Source organism: Eptatretus burgeri, unplaced genomic scaffold, assembly GCF_056783735.1.
Source record: "Eptatretus burgeri isolate ZD-2024b unplaced genomic scaffold, Ebu_testis_v1 Ebu_testis_scaffold_3189, whole genome shotgun sequence".
Taxonomy (NCBI): Eukaryota; Metazoa; Chordata; class Myxini; order Myxiniformes; family Myxinidae; genus Eptatretus; species Eptatretus burgeri.
The window spans coordinates 115-15,278 of NW_028225139.1; the positions used below are offsets into that span (position 1 = coordinate 115).

Consider the following 15,164-nt stretch of genomic DNA (forward strand, 5'->3'; position numbering starts at 1 on the left):
CAAGCAGGGCGGGGCATCAATGTGTGTGCGGTCTCTCAGATGGATGTTAAGCCGGGCATCCCATCTGCCAGCATTAGTTTGTGGACGTTAAATATCGCACAATTTTCTTCATGAAGGAGGTGAGCTATCGCCGGCAACCTGGACAAAACTCAAATTTTCACCCAAATGTCAGACCCGGCCAACCAGTTCATAAAAGGGTTAAAGACATTCTTTGGCTAACTCCACAAGAAGGGAGGAACAATTGGCGGCTGTTAGAGTAGTAGTCGTAGTAGTCGTAGTAAAGGGTGTTTGTGGAGAACATGAGCCCATACACGAGTGCCCTTATTAAGAGGAGCGACACTTGTAAACACACTGCACTTCATCATATGTGAAAGGGAAAAGATCTAAAATGCCTTCACCGACATCATTTAATTGAAAACTGTGCTCGTGAAAGAAGAGTCCATCATCACATGTCGAATCAGTCTCTCAGGTCTCCCTGCAATGGATAAATCAATGACAAATATCCACCAGTAACACACAAATCTGAGTGATAAAAATAACACCATCAACAAGTACCACTGGAGATACCAATCACAGCAATGTTTCAAATCAATGTTTCAACGAGCACCCGAAACCCCCCCCTTCATTTTATTTATTTATTATGGGGGGAGAGGGTCCAGGGGTTGCAATGAAGGTGAGGTTGTGAAATTAGGGGTGGTCCAGGGGGGGACAATGAGAGGAGGTCCAAGGGGATACAGTTGGAGCGGGTCCAAGGGGGTGGGGGAACAATGAGAGGAGGTCCAGGGGGGGGGGCACAATTAGGTGGGGTCCAATTATATGGGGTCCAAGGGGGGTACATTGAGATGGGGTCCAAGGGGGTACAATGACAGGGGGTCCCGGGGGTACAATGAGATGGGGTTCAAGGGGGTACCATGAGATGGGGTCCAAGGAGGGGGAGTACAATGACAGGGGGTCTGGGGGGTACAAAGAGATGGGGTCCAAGGGGGTACAATGAGATGGGGTCCAAGGGGGTACAATGAGAGGAGGTCCGGGGGGGTATAATTAGGTGGGGTCCAGGGGGTACAATTGGGTGGGGTCCAAAGGGGGTACATTGAGATGGGGTCCAAGGGGGTACAAATGACAGGGGGTCCAGGGGGGTACAAAGAGATGGGGTCCAAGGGGGTACAATGAAATGGGGTCCAAGGGGGGTACAATGAGAGGAGGTCCGGGGGGTGTACAATGAGAGGAGGTCCGGGGTGGTGTACAATGAGAGGAGGTCCGGGGTGGTGTACAATGAGAGGAGGTCCGGGGTGGTGTACAATGAGAGTAGGTCCAAGGGAAGGTACAATGAGAGGGGGTCCAGGGAGGGTACAATGAGAGGGGGTTTGGGAGGGGTACAATGAGAGGGGGTTTGGGAGGGGTACAATGAGAGGGGGTCCAGGAGGGGTACAATGAAGGGGGTCTGGGGGGTACAATCAGGGGAGGGGGTCAGGTGGGGGATAATGAGGGGAGGGATCCAGGGGTGCAAATGGTAAAATGAGGTGGGGTTTAAGGGATGCAACGTGGGGAAGAGGGGACTGGAGGTTCAGGTGGTGTCAAGTGGTTGTCCAGGAGGGCAATGACGGTGGTGGGTTGGGTGCACCCTTGACGGTTTGTTTTTATATGGAATAAGATTTGTTGGCGGTTCAGTTTTCGCGCTCGTTTTCGAGATCAATCCCACGCGCACAGCGTCCCCTTCCGGCACGTGCACGCATCACATCCCAGGGACCCGAGACGCGTGGTCAGGAGGGCTTCGAGATGAAAACCAATTGGGCCAAGAGAACGAAACAAACAGGAAAAAGTGTTCAGGTAAGATCAGGTAGAACCGTTACCCTCGCATTAAAGAATGGGCGAAAAATCAAGGTTCCTCCGCAGTGTCACGGTGCAATTTTAACCACGTCAAGGGCAGCGTTTTCCTGCAAGCAATGCGGGTACAGAGATCGATACAAGACCGGCCGAGTGGGAGAACGACCTATCTGCTCGAGCCACATTCCACATAAATCCATGGAGCCGCACGGAGCCTCACCTGTACCTTCTTGAAGATCCCGTTCGGCACCAAGCTTCACGCAAGCGCCACTTGCATGAGAGTGCGGTGGAGAGAGGGGCCCGGACAACGGGGATGGAGGGCGGGACCCCTCCAAGGCTCCCCATCCTCGACCCACACCTCGTTCCCTCCGTCAAGACCCTTTTCCAGCGTTCTCCGTGCATTGCTCCTCCCATTCTGATATTAGTCCCGCCATCCTGCAGGCGCGTTCAATCGCCCAGCCCCTGCCCCAGCTAATGTCCCCTTAACCCCCGCCCCTAAATTAATTCAGAAATTTTTCCCCATTTTGTGGGAGGAACGAAAATTGATTCAAAACTAAACTTTTCAACTCGGAAGATTCCCAAGATTCCCATTTTCTTGCGTGAGTAGATTGGCCAGATGTCCACCATATTCGGCAGTAGAGGGGAGGAGTGACTGAGCACTCACTTTGCGCTCCAGTGAAAAGGGGGCAGGACCGGGGATAAACAGGAATGATTGATGTGTGAAGGGGGATGGGGGGACGGTCTGCACAGGGGAGGAAGGTACTCATGCGTCTGGACTAGCGGCGGCATCTAGGAGCATATCCAAGTGCTTGCTGTGCGGAGAGGCGGCCAAGCCTCTGGTAAGTCCTTTCGTGCTGTTCCAAGTTAATACCCTTAGTGCACGTAGTCCTCTCTCGGGACAACTTGCCTTGTTCAACCAGCAGTCTATGTAATCAGGGTTCGTTTATGGTGGTGTGTCACTACCTTCCACCTGCTTTGCATCCACAGTTCACCTTGTGGAAGATTTATTGATAAGTTTTGTGATACATTTCCACGGTATGCCGGTTCTTTGATAAGAAAAGTTTCATCTCGTTTAGTTAACTGCTCATTATGACGTCACAAAGAGTGTCATCAATAACCGGAATGAAACGAAGGTTTCATCAGCAAATCCGTGTTCAAGATCCTTACTCTTTTTATCGTTTTCAATTTCAAAACATCAGTGCATACGTGATTGGTAATATATTAATTGTATCATTACTAATTATATCTTAGCTATATCTGTCGATTATACAAAACCTTGGAATGTCTTCGACTATTGAGAGTATCAATCGTTGACAAGCTATTTGTGTGTGTGCGTGCGTGCGTGCGTGCGTGCGTGCGTAAGCTGTGAGTTAATGGATCTCACGCTTTATCCAATTACATAACCTGCGCAAGTCCTGGTACGTATGACTGGTGGATACCTATAATCAATACAACTGCCTACTACAGGTGGGTGTACATGTTAATCAGTTTGAAGAAGACAACCTTCACCTGTGACCCTCTCCCTCTCCCCCTCCATCCCCATCCCTTTATTTGTAAAAGAGATAATCCGTTCACCTCCTTTGTCGATCCGATCATTCCCACTTTTCATGCTCGTAAAAAAGATTTTCATAAATTGTTGAGGTCTTAAACCCAAAAAATAAGTAAATCACCTCGCCGAGTAAAGTCTGTATGAATATCGAGCTTGAGCTGTTGCACTCAATATTGTGACGGCTCCATGGACATCCCATGCAGAAAGTTTAACAAGCACTTATAAAGATCAAAACGAATGAGCCCATCATCATCTGGTCTCGCTCCATGACAAGTGTCTGCACGAGCAACACTCCGAGCCTCAGACGGAAAAATATAATATTATAATATCAAGTACAAAGGAAAGATAAACAAGCCAGGAATTGTAAATGCACAGCCAGGGTCCTGAAGCAAGCACCAAGTGAACAAAACTTGTGCTGTTAGGAGTGCAATCAGAAAGGACAGCCAGCTCATATTTTTTTGGTTACACAAGATCGAGGCTCAGGGAAGAGAAAGGCCAAAGAGGGGAAAAATGACAAGGTACTGACATTGGACAGTGGGGTAACAATAGGGACACAAGGGAATGAGAGGGAGTGAATGATTTGAAAAATGAGACACACACACACACACACACACACACACACACACACACACACACACACACACACACACACACACACACACACACAGCACCCTGCAAGTAAGAGGGTTGGGTTTGAAAGGGTCAATGGGGGATAATACAGACTGTGAGTCGGGATGGGAATGACACGAAGTGACAGCACACCCCCTGCTTAAAACCAGGGAGGGAAGAGTGGGTTTGAACGGTGATTGGAAAGTGGTTCCACAGATTTGAAGAAAAGAGGATCAAGTTGGAATTGAAGTGTGCAATCAACCTGGATCAGGGGAGTTTTACCAGGAAGAGGTTTCTGCAAGAACACGTGTATTGCCGGGGAGGATTGGAGGGTTGAGGGAAGAGGGAGATGTGATCTGGAGCAGATGAGATGCCACATCCAAGACAGTTATATCACAAGAAGAAGAAGAATAAGAAGAAGAAGAAGTGCTTGCTTATACAACATGATGATGAACTCAAACAGTAACCGGCATACATTGTGCTTTGAACAAACACCTGGAATTTCCAAGCAAGTGTCTGATTCATCCAGCGGATTGTTCTACAATACGACCATCGTGTGCATCTGAATCTAGAATGTCCAATTTGTGATCGGATATGATGATTGAAAAAAAATATCACGTGGTAAAATAAACAAGCTCAAATGAGCTAAGATCCTCGTCCTCTTAATGATGAAGTCATAAAAACGAATATGACGTCATTCCGATGTATCAGGTTTGCGATAAATTATCTGTGCTAATGCCCGGCTCGATTCCCGCAAATAAAATTCAAACAGCTTGCCTAGTTTCGGAGATAATGGTACAGGCAATTTCCATTAGCGGTAATATTATGACGTCAACTTTTTTTTCTAGGAAGAATTTCCAAAATCGGAGATGGTTACTGCCTGTGCGTGGGCTTTCTGCATATACATGGCAAGTTTCACGAAGATCCGATGAAAACTCTGCGTTGTGAAACAAAAAATGTCAAAAAATAGGAATGACGTCATAAAAATTGATAAGACATCATAGTGATGTATCATATGTGCGGCAATTCATCTCTGCTAATGCCCTGTTCGATTCCCGCAAACAGAATTCAAAAAGCTTGCCTCGTTTCGGAGATAATTTTTTAGGCGATTTCCATTAGCGGAGATATTTTGACGTCATAACTTTTTTTTCTCGGAGGAATTTTCAAAATCAGAGATGGTTACTGTCTGCGCAGAGTATTTTTACATGTATATGCCAAGTTTCAGGAAGTTTCGATGAAACTGTAAGCTGTGAAACAAAAAAGTCCACAAGAAGAATAAGAAGATCAAGCAAGACAGAGATCCTCCACGAGGATCTAAAAAAAAAGACATCATTCTGTGCAGATTTGCATTTCATTTCACTGCAGAAACAACCAATGAGCCGAGCTCCAAACGGCCTGCAGCGCTCAGTTTGTCAGAACCCAGCTGTGTGCCGTCTGAGCTTGCCTCACGGGTCTGCAGCAGCTGAGGCCAGCGAGATGAATATGTAATGCCACAACAGCATTCCAAGGAACAGGATGCAAAAGGGACAGCTAGTAGTTGAGCAAGATGTAAAGATGCTGAGAATTGAAATGATGCAGGGGCCTTCTCAGCAAAATGTGGGATTGTGACCTCAATCCCACAGCTGCGTTGATTGGTCGATGGCTTGATGCATTAACAATGAACATAATTCATTATTTTGGGTCTAAAGACCGAGGGTACCCCCATTTGATGAATGTGGCACTACGCTGGCCTGACTGATCCGATTAGTTATTATCAGTGATCATGCAGGTGGTTGAGCACAAGCTCGTTCCTGATGCTCCAGGACTTCGCAAGTCGGCCTGGACATCTTTCATTTGCTTTTGAATATAGACCATCTCTGAATCAGTGTCGGTGTATACTGTATATCAATACTTTGAATTAAAATTTTTTGAATGAAAATCCACATTTTAGATCAGAATTTCAGAAAGAAACAGATGATTGTGGGATCACAACTGTTGTGGCTTTTCAAAGCAATCCTATCCAAACATGTGGCCTTCGATTCTCCGTTTCCCATCTTTGCATTTGAAATGTTGGCATTTGGCCTTTCTCACAATGCACAAATATCCCACAAACAACAAAACAAACTTCCTGTCTACGGGTGGACCAAATTCTTTTTAACTAAAATAAAATAAATTAAATCGCCCATTTGGTGTCCAGACTATTCACACAAGTGACAGATACTTTGCAGCTGTTCTGCATTTGTAAACCGATCCAGCTGACATACAGATGAAATTTTCACCGTAATTGGATGTTTTTCAAGAATGGATCATCAATCATTTCCCATGACATAGCTCTAATTACCCGCAACAAGGGAAACTTTAATTCTCATTGCATCCTGTGGACATTGGCCAGATGAACAACCTCATCCGTGGACAAAAAAAAACGATCTGATGCAACGATTATAATCCTTCGACGATTGTTTCTACATCAAGTGGCAGCCCAATTGTAAATGTGCTCATGCTCGAGCTATTCTGTGGACGTAAATCTCTGCTCATGGGGAAGTTAAGCGACAGGCGTTGGCAGATTCGCACATGAAGAGGGGAATAAAATAAAAACTAAAAAAATGATTGGGAGTACAAAACTTCAATGTCGACATAAACATATATGACATATGACATATGGGAAATTCTGGCTCAGAGTCTTGGTGTAAGCAAGACAATTGTGCATTACCACCATGTCATTGATTTCTCAGAGATGTCTAAGTTTTGTAGAGTATAAAACTTCAATGTAGACATTGTGAAGGACGTTACGATAAAACAGGTTAAAACAGAAAACCACAAAGCTTTTCGGTGTTCTCTCATCAAGTGAAATTCACACAAAGTGAGTGGGTAATGAAGAAGAACAGTCTAATAGACACCTACCAACAAAGTCGATTCCGATTGGACATTCTCGACTGATGCGCCATCACCTCCCAACGGTCTCGGTGGAAGGAGCCTGTTCAGTGTTTAGCTCTCCAATTGGAGGTTGCAGGGTCTGAGGCGGGGCCCCTAAAGCTGTTACAGAAACCTCTTCATCAATGTCTGTGATCATGAGACGAGTTCGTGTTCCTCTTCGTCTTTGCACAAATAAGCAAAGTGAATGGACAAACTCTTTTTGCCAACATAACATAGGGTCCATTGAATAGATAAATGGCGCTTCTCGTATTCGGAGATGCGTTATACTTCGTCCTCTACTCAATATCTTGAATGCATCCGCATTATACTGTTCAGCACAGTTTGCATTCTCAATCAAATGCTATCCAATAGTAGATGCACACGATGTTGGGATTGATGCTGGGACCTTCCCACAATCACCTACCGGCTGTATTTGCAAACCAATAGTGTTTTTTCCTGATGGGCAAAGGGACGTGCTGTTTGATTCTGTCAGAGTCTGGGAAGTTCTGCCTACATACCGAGCATCACATCGGCACTTGAACTCATAAACTATATTGTTAAGTTTTGAGGCAGGCAGAACGTCCTTCTTAACTGCAGGAATCAGACGTCGAGAGGTGAAAAATCACTCTTGGACGAACAGCCAGATACGTGTTTGAGACACATCTTTTGATTTGTTCCTCATATCTTTGCGACATTTTCCTTTTCCAAGGAATCTTGATGTAGACTGGGCACTTTTCAGGACCCATCTTCCGTTCATCTATAGCAGTGAGGAATTTGTGCGTAAAACTCCTGATATCCATTCTAACTGAGGATACCGGCAATCTTGTCCATCTCTGTATGAAACTTGGAGTTGGAACATATCCTCTTAGCTCGACTCACTAATACAATGATCAAACCAATCTTGTATCTCGTTGAACGAAGAGTCCCATTGAGTATACTGACCGGTGAAAGTGGGCTTTCTACAGATGGACATCATAAATGATGATGCACATCTCTCTACGAGGACGTCCAGAAAGGGTAAGCAATTTGAACATTCCAATTCTGTTGTGAACTTGAGGGCAGGATGAAGAGAATTCAATTCATTCAAGAAGCGGTCACAGACTTCATGAGATTCAAACAGACAAAATATGTCATCCACCTATCTGAAGTATAAGATGGGGAATTGAGATCCCTGCAACTTGGCCAACTTCTGCAGTTCTTGATAGCCAACAAAAATATTTTGTTATATACAATACAACAAAAATATATTGATAAAATATTTTGCTATATATATATATATATATATATATATATATATATATATATATATATATATATATATATATATATATATATATATATATATATGAGGTGTGTTCAAAAAGTATCCAACATTAATTTTTCGTGCGTAAACAAATGAAGTGAGGGAGGCGTGGTTTGGTGCATGTGTGTAGGCGAACCTAATCCGTATGCGTGAATATTTTCCCGCCTGCAGAAGCTGTCAGTCGCCGACAGACCGCCGATGAGTGAGGAAGTGTGAGCGTCGTCGGATTTTCGTTTTTGACAAAATGACGGAAAAACTTGAACAACGCTACTGCATCAAATTTTGTGTAAAGCTTGGCGATTCCCAAGTGGAAACGATCCGCAAGATTCAACAGGCCTTCGAGAACGAAGCAATGTGCACCACACACATAAAAGAGTGGTACAACCGCTTCAAAGATGGTCGCACATCAGTGGAAAGTGAAGCACGTTCTGGTAGGCCCTCAACATCCCGAAATGAGATCGTCACTGACCAAGTGAGGACCCTGCTGATTCAGGATCGTCGAATCACGATCAGAGAACTTGCAGACGAGGTGGGCATCAGCATTGGATCCATTCATTCCATTGTGACTGAGGATTTGGGCTTAACAAGAATCTCAGTGAAGTTCGTGCCAAAGCTGCTAACGATTGAGCAGAAGCAACTCCGTTTGGAGATCGCACAGTACATGCTGGAGACTGTGAATAGTGATCCCAACTTCTTCAACACAGTGATCACTGGCGATGAGACCACAGTGATCTGTCATTTTGTCAAAAACGAAAATCCAATGGCGCTCACTTACACTTCCTCACTCATCGGCCGTCTGTCGGCGACTGACAGCTTCTGCAGGTGGGAAAATATTCAAGCATACGGATTAGGATCGCCTACATACGTGCACCAAACCACGCCTCCCTAGCTTCATTTGTTTACGCACGAAAAATTAAGGTTGGATACTTTTTGAACAGACCTCATATATATATATATATATGTATATATGTATATATATATATATATATATATATATATATATATATATATATATATATATATATATATATATATATATATATATATATATATATATATATATATGTATATATATATATATATATGTATATATGTATATATATATATATATATATATATATATATATATATATATATATATATATATATATATATATATATATATATATATAGATATGTCGGCCTCTCCTTCCAGATCATTTTTATATGTTTCGTAGAAATCTTTTATGCCCTCCTTCCAAATATTGAACGAGGGTGTTGCATCTGCGATGTATGATGGAACAAGGAGGAGAGCCTTCACGGCTATGCCAGCCAGACCTTCAAAGCAGTGGTGCAGTTGTGCGAGAAGATGATCCAGGAATGTTGTGGCCAAAGCTTTTTGTAGTAGTCCGAAGGCATATCGGCCACAATATTCACCCTCAACGTTTGCCGACTAGTTTTGTGGCACGGAAGCTTGCACATCCCCCTTAGCTGCCTGATTTTCTGCTTTAGTGAACCATTCATTGAATTTCTCAGAGATGTCATTTCAGGCAGCACTAATCGTATTTATGACTACTCTGACGATACAGTAGGCAGTGAGAAAATCTTGATAATGGGCTTGCAAATTCTGGCTCAGAGTCTTGGTGTGAGCAAGACAATTGTGCAGTACCACCATGTCATTGATTAATTTGAACCGTTATTGCAGCGTGTAATGGCCCTACTTGTTTGCACCTCACCTTTGAAGATATTGTTGCGGTTGAGGAAATTCGTAAACCACCATTCAGGTCCCGTAGGTGAGATATCTCTGTAAGTACATGTGTAGTTAGCCCCAAACCCGTTGTTTAGAGGGAATAAATGTGATTCATTCGGGCTGCGACCCTTTAAGATAGCCGTTTTTCTGTTATATCCTTATTTTGAACCAACCACGTCTCAACCGCCATCACACAACAACCACCAACCGCAACGCTGCTTCACAACAACAACAACGCCAACAGCCACGACTTTTACCTTCACAACTCGCTCCCGCAAACATCGCATCACCGCCATTCCAAACGTCGCCATGGCCATGGACCGCCACTTTAGTCCCTCCACCACCTTGGCCTCTCCTTCTGCGGCCATTCCCGCACCGCTTGTGGGCACCGAGCGTCAGGCTGTCCTGGACTCGTACAGGGCGCGCGCCGAGCCGAGGGTTCAAAGTGCGGCCTTTCCGAGGAGAAGTCGGATCAGGAATGATACACGCCCACTTCTGATCCGTCCAATCAGCAAGCGCGGGGCGATTTGGCTCCGCCTCGAGGCGCGTCGGAGTAGAATCGATATATGCAAATTCGAGGATCAGGGGAGATTCACGCCCCTTTTTCTCCATCCAATGGGCGAGCGTGGCTCCACCCCGAGCTCGTTCTGATCAAGAAATTTGCATATGGGTTCTCCTACACCACTATAAAGCGCCGAGCGCGGGGCGAATTCAGTCAGTTTTGGGTCGGAAGAGTTCAAGGAAGAGTTTTGGAGGAGTTTTTCGGTCAAGGCGAAGTTGGAGAAGAGTTCGAGGTGGTCAGTTGAAGAGTTGGAGGCAGTTTTTGAGTTGAAGAGAAGGTTGGAGGCAGTGAGTTGGAGTCAGGAAGGTCGAGGCAGTCAAGTCGGGTCTGGAGAGTGGCAGTCTGTCGGGGAGCTGCAGAGAGAGGAAGCCTGGAGCCTGGAGCGCGGTCGAGGTGATTTGCTGCAGTCGGCTGAGGAGAATTGCGGAGGGGACCGGATACCTCGGGTCCGAGGCAAGGAAGACGGCGGTCGGCGACGAGGTCGCAGTGGAGTCGCTCGTCGCGGGACCCAAGCAAGTCAGCTATCTTCTTTCCCCAGAGCATCAACAATTCCCCCCTTTCCCCCCCCCCCCCGCACTGAGATAGTGCGAAAAGGGGGGCCCCGTTCCCACCCCACTCCAAGCAGTGCCAACGAAACCCGCGAAGGAGCGCGGAGTCGGGGCACCGCCGCCACATTTGCGGCTCATCACAAGACACGGGTAGGATCCAACCGGTCTCGCGGCCCACAAGCCCGTCTGCCCTCTTGTCTTTGAGGGTGGCCCTTTCCTTTTGCATTTGAGTGAATGTGTTGTCGGCGCCGTCTGTAAAGTAAAACTGTGTAAGTGTTGCTGTGTGCTCGCGTAGTCGGTAGTAGATCTGCATTGTTGTGTTTCTTTTGTAACATCTGCTTTTGGTGCATAATTGTTGTAATTGTATATGTTTGCTTTCCGTGTGCCGCGGAATAAATGTGCCTTATGTTGAACTGTTTTTCCCGTTTCGCTTCGTCTTTTCTTTAATTGAATCTCCATGTTGCTTCATGTTAAGGGTTGGTAGTGGGCTTAATACGCCCGATAATTAATCGGAACCGTCGAGGTAGACGATAACACCGCTCGGTTATCCCGATAGTACGGAACGGGTCGCTTAAAGTGGCCCGTGTCCGAAGTCGACCTGTGGCGAGGTGCGATCGCCCGGTCTACCCTCTGTGTGGGTACTTAGGTAGGTCGAATTTGGCGAACAACCCTATCCCACGCGGGGGGCCGATTGGCACGATCGTGGTGAGACCGAAAGGCCCACCCGTGACTAGTTCCCGGCGTTAGTCCGAGAGGGTCACGACAGAATTGTCCATCCGGTGGGCGACGTGCCGCGATTCGAGTTACGTGGCCGATCGCACACCGGCAGGCGCGAATTCGCAACAATATGTCTGTGAGAGATTCTTCAACGGCTTCATAGTTACCTTCGCATTCTGCGAAAGGTTATGTTTTGGTCGCTGTGTATTTATTTATTTGTGAATATGTGTGTTTGTTTGTTATTCGCATAACTCAGAAAGTATTAAACCGAATTGCATGAAAATTGGTGGGATGATTCGTGATTATCCAAGGACGATTTGATTAGATTTTGGGAGCGATCGGGTCAAAGGTCAAGGTCATGAAAAGGTCAAAAACAAACTTTTGAGCATAACTTCCTTCATAAGCCAGCTATCGACATGCAACCAATGCCATATTGTTCCATGACGAAATACCTTTCGGGTACATGGTGTCAGATTTGACGTGACGTCATCAGAAGTGCGTCTAAATGACGTCACAAGATGACGTAAATTTTCAATTTTCGACCTCATCAGTTTTGATCATACCGTTTTGTAGGACTTACCTTAAGGACGTCACACACCAAATTTGATGTCGTTCGGACTGACCGTTATGACGTCATTGACGTTTGAACATAACGTTTTTCAATTGTGGCTAAAATGTCCTGATATTTTATATTCAAATATCTATGTAATTTGTAAAGGAAATTGTCCCAAATCCAGGCATTATGATCAGCACCAAAATATCTGCTTATTTCTGAACAGGTTTTGCAAGTTAACTCTATGGTCAAGGTCAAGGTCACACTCAAGGTCAAAATATACTTGAAGGCATAACTTCAGATCTAATAGAGCTATTGACATGAAACCAACGTTAAAATGTTCCGTGAAATAAGAGCTTTCAGGATGGTAGTCCGCGATTGGTAGTGACATCATTGGAAGTGCGTCAAAATGACGTCACAAGATGACGTCATTTTTAAACTTTCGATTTTTTTCAGTGTTTATCATTCCATTTTGTTGGACTGCCCTCAATGACGTCTAACACCAAATTTAACGGCCATCGGACTGATGGTTGTGACGTCATGGACGTTTTTAAATGACGTTTTTCAAATGTGCCCAGAAAAAAGTAGCGGCGGCGAAGATATGCGCTCTACCGAGTACCCGTTCTAGTTGTCCATGAACTTGGCGATAGCATCATGTCGTTGGACAAATCTGGTCGTGCACATATCTATGAGTTCATTGTCATTGCCGTGTAGGTTTACAGTCCATTGCACGAGATTAAAGTTTTGTTTCGGTTCATACTTATTGAAGTTTATCACCTCCTCCGACACATCCATGACATTTTTGAGGAAGACATTTTCCATCGATTTCCTAAGGCAAGATTAAAACAATGGCTGTTGCATTGAACATCCTGGGCCAGATTGTTCTCCTTTGTGATGATAGCAACTGCTCCGTTTCACATCAGCTGTGAAAAACAAGTCCACATCGACAGTCCAACAAAAGGGAAACAGCCGAATGTGTCTGATGAATATAATCTTTGCTGTCACCACGAGTTACACAGAGTCCCTTGAAGGAAGAGGAAAGTTGTTGTTTTTTTGATTTGGCAGAAACAGATTTCAGCCTGATTTTAACGTTTCCAGCTCAGCGAGTGAGCTCCAAAATAAGCCTCATGCCTCCTTCGGTTGGGAGACTTGTCCCGGTCCAGCCAGCATTCGCTAATAGCCATCGATGAGGACAACCCGTCCGAATGATCCATCCATCTACTAATCCCAAGCAAACCTCATATTTCCCTCAATATATCTGATATTTTTCTGGTTCAGCCTGCAACTCTCTCTTCTTCTTTAACCATTGATGTCATGGCATGATTTATAACAAAAAATGGTGATGAAATTGTCTTGCTGACAGAAGACAGAAACTGTAACTGACCAACGCAACTGCCACACGTTCAACTCCAAAGAGCACCAATTAAAAAGAGGCAATTTGATTGATTGGTGGGAACGTGGCTGAAAGCAAGTGACACATGGCTGGCCGACCAATCATATCGCTCATTGCAGCCAGTGATCCAGTGGGGTGGTCGGTACGCTAAATAAATTAACTAAATGGTATCTCAGCCGAGGTACCCCACGGCTATATTTTTAACATTTAATCGATCTTTAAATGCATTTTCTGCAGCCGTAGATGCTATTAAGCTCTTGGTTACAGAAAATATGGTGAGTTTTTGAAAGGAAAAAAAAGGGCACTTGCGGTCCGAGAGGGGTGGGCTATGGCACCACCCTCCCCCCCTCCCCCAACCCCGGATCCACACATGGTGAAGATACATCAAGGGATCTTCCAGGCAAACAACCTTTCACCCCTTCTATTCTTCCTGGCTCTGGACCCACTGAGCCACCTCATTAATGAGCAAGGACATGGATATATCCCAACATCAAATAAGAGAATGCCCAAAGAGACAAGAAAGGTAACAAATCTACTTTACATGGATGATCTAAAACTCTGCACCAAACGACTAAAAATTGGCAGAACAACTCAAATGAATAAAACGGTATTGTGACGACATTCAAATGTAATTTGGCCTGGGTCAGTGTGCCAAGTGCACATTCATAAAAGGTAGACCAACAAAAACGGACAACATAAAAAAATGACAGACACAACAATACAGGAGTTCGACAATGAAGCATCATACAAACACCTTGGAGTAGAAGAAGGCCACCAAATGTCGCAAACAAATGTTGCAAAACAATTACCAAAGCATACCTGTGGAGAACGAAGCTGATTCTGAAAACATACCTTTCTCCAAGGAACCAAATCAAAGCCATAAAACAACTCACAATCCCAGGATTCTTGTGGATCTGTGGAACAATAAACTGGCCACAACCAGAAATTGATAATAATATGGAATAGGCAAAGCCGAGAAGCGAACGTAGAATTATTCTTCCATTCGATGCTGCAATTTCCGGTTACTTCGGCCTGGATTCGGGATCAGCGATCAAATAATGTAAATCACGATTAAAAATTATTTTTTTAATGATGCGGGAGATGTCTTTATTATAAAATTCGGTAGACTTAAAACTGCGAGAGTATTTACTCTCTAGTTTTGTTGTTAATTTTTCGTCATAAAGGTGTGATTGGGTATACTATAGATCAAATTAATTATTTGTGCATTTCTATAACCGTGATAACACGACTGCATATTACCTCAACATTACCTTCACAACAACAACTACACCGCCTAGAACAGGATCTCATCTAAAAAAATTAATATTACCTCATCATTACCTTCACAACAACAACTACACCGCCAAGAACAGGACCTCATATGAAAAAAAAACAACAACATTACCTTCACAACAACAACTGCACCACCTAGAACAGGATCTCATCGAAAAAAAATTAATATTACCTCAACATTACCTTCACAAC

At 44.6% G+C, this 15,164-nt stretch overlaps 1 protein-coding gene across 5 annotated transcripts in view; it reads left to right on the forward strand.

Moving 5' to 3' along the window:
* The first annotated feature begins 2,524 nt into the window (after positions 1 to 2,524).
* The window catches only part of LOC147006323 (collagen alpha-3(VI) chain-like), a 144,467-nt gene continuing 131,827 nt past the window's right edge, over positions 2,525 to 15,164 (forward strand). For 3 of the 5 annotated variants that reach the window (XM_085869059.1, XM_085869062.1, XM_085869060.1), the window contains exon 1: positions 2,526 to 2,663. The gene's annotated coding sequence lies outside the window, so the exon portion shown is untranslated. Of the gene's footprint in view, positions 2,664 to 15,164 lie in introns of all 5 variants that reach the window. The other 2 variants (XM_085869061.1, XM_085869063.1) reach the window with 1 other exon arrangement.